The following is a 6924-nucleotide window of genomic DNA, read 5'->3' on the forward strand; positions in this document are numbered from 1 at the left end:
ATGACATTTCCAAATTTTCTTGAAACCACACACTACAATAGACAGTAAGGTGTGATTTGAAGAACATTTGACAGTTCTTTCTAGCATGTGCGGCAACTACTTAGAGACATTCTTATTGGCTAATTTAGTAATTGCTGTTGTGTACCTCCAGCTCAACCTCAATCATAAGCATGTTCACTTTGCAGCGACGTCGTTTCCATCTGTACACGAGAGGGAGAGAGAGTGAGAGGGAGGGAGAGAGAGAGAGAGAGAGAGGGAGGGAGAGTGAGAGTGAGGGAGGGAGAGAGAGTGAGAGTGAGGGAGAGAGAGTGAGAGGGAGGGAGAGAGAGTGCGAGGGAGGGAGAGAGAGAGAGAGAGAGAGAGAGAGAGAGAGAGAGAGAGAGAGAGAGAACGAAGAGGGGGAACGAGAAGAATTTGTTGGTGTAATTACTTGAGTTATGGGTAAATAAAAACATCAAATCGAATTTGATAGAATGTCTAATTATCGGAGCAGAATGAAATATGCGTAGCAAAATATCCCCAAAGCATTTTCATATGGTTCACCTGATTCAAGTTTTTGCACAACGAAATGTTTGTCAGTGTTTTGCAAAAGAAAAAAAAAGGCCCACAAAACAGAGTTTTGCATAATATCAGAGTGAAGACGAGAGCAGGAACCAACAGATGGTCGAAAACCAAAAAAAACATCGCCAAACGAAAACAAACAAAACAAAATAATAATAACAATGATGATGATAGTAGTAGTAGTAGTAGTAGTAGTAGTAGTAGTAGTAGTAGTAATAATAATAATAATAATAATAATAATAATAATAATAATAATAATAATAATAATAACAACAACAACAATAACAAGAACAAGAACACAAACAATAACAGCAAAAACAATAACAAAATGAGGATTGAATAAACAAATGAATTTATTGAAGGTAAACTCTAGAATGTTGTTTATAATTTCGAACATGGGGTAGGCTTGATTCAACATTTATTTACTCCTGAATTAAGGACTTCGCTCTAGTTTTGTTTTTATAGATTTGTTTATTTTGTTTTGTTTTGTTTTAAGCTGATGGTTTACTTTGCCGTGTTTTACCGAGAGAATTAAGAAGATTGCAAAGATTTTAGTTAGGCACGTATACGCAAACAGAAAAATTCTTAAGTAAATATATACATATACACACACATATATATATCTATATGTACACATACGTATACACACATGCATATATAGATAAAACATATAGACGTATATAAAAGAGATATCCATTTCGTATCTGATTTTGTACATTGAAATCTTTTCTGAGTTCAAGTTTATTCGAACCATCATCTCGGTATATAACGAATACACTCACATGCATATATATGTGTGTGTGAGGGGGCATAGGAGTGAATGCTTTTGCGAGTGTACATTTCTATATTTGTGTGTCTGTATATATATATATATATATACACTCATCAACCCAATGTATGTATGTATATATGTATGTATGTATGTATTATGTATTTGTATATATGTATATATATACGCAGATATAAAGAAATGTATATACAATATATTAATACGATATATATATTTATATATAATGTATATACACATGTGTATATATACATACATATATATATATATATATATATATACATATATATATATATATATATATATATATATATATATATATATATATATATATATATATATATATATGTATATATATATATGTATGTATATATGATGTATATATGTATTTTGTTATTCTTTTACTTGTTTCAGTCATTTGACTGCGACCATACTGGAGCACCACCGTAAAGGCTGTTAGTCGAAGAAATCGATCGAAGGACTTATTCTTTGTAAGCCTACTACTTATTCCATCGGTCAATTTTGCCGAACCGCTAGATGTGTAAATGTTTGTGTCTGTGTACTTGTCTCCCCAACATCGCTTGACAGCAGATGTTGGTGTGTTTACGTCCCCGTAACTTAGCGTTTGGCAAAAGAAACCGATGGAATAAGTACTAAGCTTACAAAGAATAAGCTCTTGGGGACACTTTGTTCGACTAAAGGCAGTGCTCCAGCATGGCATCAGTCAAATGACTAAAGAATAAAAGAATACATACATACATACATACATACATACATACATACACATACATACTTACAGACACACATACACATACATATAAGCATACATGTTGCAAACGTAATCTCATAGAATCGTGTCTAACGCACAAGACTGAGATTTTCCGTTCTACTGAAGAAACAACGATAACAACAGCAACAACAAAAACACTCAACTAATAACATTTGCCAACTTCTTCACCACCACCACCATCACTACCACCACCAAAAATTCCTACTGTAACCTCTACTGTAACAACCATTAACCACCCAAACAACAATATATGATCCAACGACAAATTTGTTTTCTAAACTGAAATTATACGCCATACGTACATACATACATACATACAAACAAACATACATACATACATACATATATACATACATACATATATACATACATACATACGTAATACATACATACATACACAGGTGTATGCATTCATACATACGTACGTACATAGATACATTCAAGCAGTTGTATGTAGAAACATAAACACGCGCATATATACATACACGCATATATACATACATACCAGCGTGTGTGTGCACGCACACACACATACATACACATGCACACGCACTCACACACTCACACACACACACGCACACACATATACAGGACAAATATTTATTCATGCATTGTAAATTATACGCCGCAATTACACAAAATGCTATAAAACAAATATTTATTCACCCATTGTAAACATCACCATCAACATCATCATCATCATCATCATCCTCATCATTATCATCATCATCATCATCATCATCATCATCATCATCATCACCAACACTACCGCAACCGCCGCCGCCAGTAGCACCGCCGCCGTCGCTGTCACCACCGTCATCCACTTCTGACCTCCAACGACATAATTGGAATGCGTTGTTTTATCCCACGACATCTAGTTACCAGGAGGAAATCTTAACGCTATTGATAGGGATCTGGTACGACAGCATCCAAGGATCACATCTGATCCTTATATATATATATATATATATATATATATATATATATATATATATAGAAAGGGAGATAATCTCAAGAAAAGAACAATTCGCCTGAAGTCTCATGACGGGAAAAAAAGTGATCTGTTTTGTTTTACATTTAGTGAAAAGTAGTTATGGCTATAAATGTTTCTGCCGTAATAGACGTCATTAGCACAGCATTGTCTGTCGTTGACTTTGCACAGAAAAGAAAACTTAGAGAAGAAAACTGTTTCGTTTAATGTCAATTTGGATAACTGAAAAGATAATTAGCTAAAAGAAATAAGGCAAAGACGCCAGTAGCAAGAATTTGGATAGCGAAGTTGAAGAAAGATGTTAAACTCTATACAAGATAACTTCTTGATGTGCTGAAATTATCTTCGGTTCGAGAGAAAGGTAAACAAAGAAACACATGACTACGGTTGCTATGACTCTGAATCAGGTGATACATACATACATACAAACATACAAAACATACAAAACATACATACATACGCACGCATGCACATATGTACGTATGTATGTATGATATGTATGTATGTAGGTCAGTCAATCTATATATACACACACACACACACACACACACACACACACACACATATATATATATGTATATATATATCTATATATCTATATATCTATATATATATATATATATATATATATATATATATATATATATATAAATAAATATATAGATACATATATATGTGTATATATATATATATATATATATATATATATATATATAAATATATATATATATATATATATATATATATATATATATATATATATATATATATATATATATATATATATATATATATATGTATATATATGTATATATATAAATATATATATATATATATATATATATATATATATATATATATATATATATATGGTGGTTGTCTACTCCTAAAACAGAGTTTGACCACCTCCTGCACCTACACCTTAGCCCTTTCATGGCGTCTGATGTGGCTTTTTAAACCAGACAGTGTTTTGAAAAAACATCCACACAGATTGCACCTCTTACATATATATGTATATATATATATATATATATATATATATATATATATATATATATATATATATATATATATATATATATATATATATATACATATATATATATATATATATATATATATATATATATATATATATATATATATATATATATATATATATATATATATATATATATATATATATATATATATATATATATATATATGTATATATATATATATATATATATATATATATATATATATATATATATATTTGGATCGGAGTCGGCAAAGTGCTGGACAGAATGATATATTGATTGAGCTGAAGACGGTGGTGGTGATAATGATGATGACGATGATGATGGTTTGAAGGGTTGAAGGGAGAGCTGAGTGGAGTTGCTTGAATGTGTGTGTGTGTGCGTAAGTGCGTGTGTGTGTATGTGTGATGGGTGAAGTGTAAGAATGAGGGAGGAAGGGAGGGTGTGGTACGAAGTGGGTTGACGGGAGTGGCGGAGGGGGTCGAGGTGGAGGAGAAGGATGCAGATAAAGAAGTTCTTACTTGGCATAAACAATGGTGTATCTGTCTCCAAGAGTGGTTATTGGGCCACACCCCGCCACACGCACATACAGAGGTGTATATACATACATACATACATACATATATGCATATATATCTACATATATATATATATATACATATATATATATACATATACTTATATTAAATATATATATATCTATGTATATATGTGTGTATATACATATATACATATGTATATATCCATATATATATATACATATATATATATATATATATATATATATATATATGAATATGAATATATACGTACATACATGTATATATATATATATATATATATATATATACATGTATATATATATATATATATATATATATATATATATATATATATATATATATATATATGTATGTATATATATGTACACTCAAAGAAACGTACGTGCATTGAAACATGGTTACAGATGCACTCATATGTAGATATGTATTTATGTATATATATATACATGTATGAATACATGTATATATATATATATATATATATATATATATATATATATATATACACACCCATCTAGTGTGTCTAAAACAGATGGCTGTCATTGTACCACTGTATAACAGTATGTATAGATGTATGTATGCATACATGTATGTAATGAATGTGTGGTTGTATACACATACACACATACATACGCACACACGTATACCTACGTACATACGTATATGCATGTATATATATATATATATATATATATATATATATATATATATATATATATATATATATATATATATATATATATATATACATGCATATAGGTATGTATGTATGTATGTATGTATATTCACGCACGTACACAGCTTTATTTCCGATATCTGATACACTCACTTGCTTGGGGAATTCCTCTGAACAGCTACACCATTGTCTTCGACATTCTCCAAGACGGAAACAACAAGAGCAAGAATAAGAACAACACACTTCTTCCCACCCCACCCCACCCCATCATCATCATCACCATCATCGTCACCATCATCATCATTGTCGTTGCTGCCGCCGTCGTCGTCGTCGTCGTCATCATTATCATTATCCGCATCACCATCAACACCACCACCTCTAATCATCAGCATCAGCATCATCATCATCATCATTCTCATAACAACCAGCACCGCCGCCGCCGCCGCCACCGAGGCCGCCGCCGCCGCCGCCGCCACCGAGGCCGCCGCCGCCGCCACCGACGAAGCCGCCGTCGCCGCCCCCAAAAACAACCACCAGCCATCACAACAACAACAACAACAACAACAACGACGACTGCGATAAGAACATAGCGACTACTGTCTCAAATACTAAGACTACCAGCACCAATCACATCACCAGCCCCCCCCCTCCACTCCACCAAACATATCAGCGTCACAAAACAATACCACCACCACCTCCATCATCATCACTACTACTACTACTACTCTACTATAAGCAGCACTGCCACTTCCACTACAACAATCCTCACGACCACCACGACCACCACTACTACCGCTACTACTACTACTACTACCACCAAAACCACTACCACAATCCATCACCACAACCACCACCGCTGCCCGCCACCGATGCCATATTACCATCGCCAACACCATCACCATAACACCACGACTACAATCACCACCAATGCCGCCGCTACCACCATTCCGGCACTACTAAAGCCATCATACTACCACCACCACCACCACCACCACCACCACCACCACCACCACCACCACAACCACCAACACCACCACCACCACCACCACCACCACCACCACCACCACCACCACCAAGACCGTAAGAAAACATCACTACCACCAGTACTATAAGCTCCATGACAACCAAGACCACAACATCATTTTCACTAGAACCACCACCACCACCACCACCAATAAAAACGCAACAACAACAAGAACTACAGCAGCAGAAGGGCTGAGCAGAGAGAAGTTGGAAGGGGAGAGAGAGGGGGAGAAGGAGGTATTATGTCACAATGTGAGAGTGGTCGAAAAGAGGAGAGTTGAGTATGTGAAGGTACAGGGTTACAGAACTCTGGCATTTGCATCTTGCAAAGATAAACAGGAAGTAACCTTAGATGTTCCCCCATCTTTTCTGTCTGTCTGGTTGCCTGTCACAATGTGAGTGTGTGTGTCTCTCTCTCTCTCCCTACACACACAAACACACACACACATACTTATACATACATATATATATATATATATATATACGTATATAAATAAATAATGAGTATGGC

This window comes from Octopus bimaculoides, chromosome 19 (genome assembly GCF_046866305.1).
Source record: "Octopus bimaculoides isolate indiv1 chromosome 19, ASM4686630v1, whole genome shotgun sequence".
Taxonomy (NCBI): Eukaryota; Metazoa; Mollusca; class Cephalopoda; order Octopoda; family Octopodidae; genus Octopus; species Octopus bimaculoides.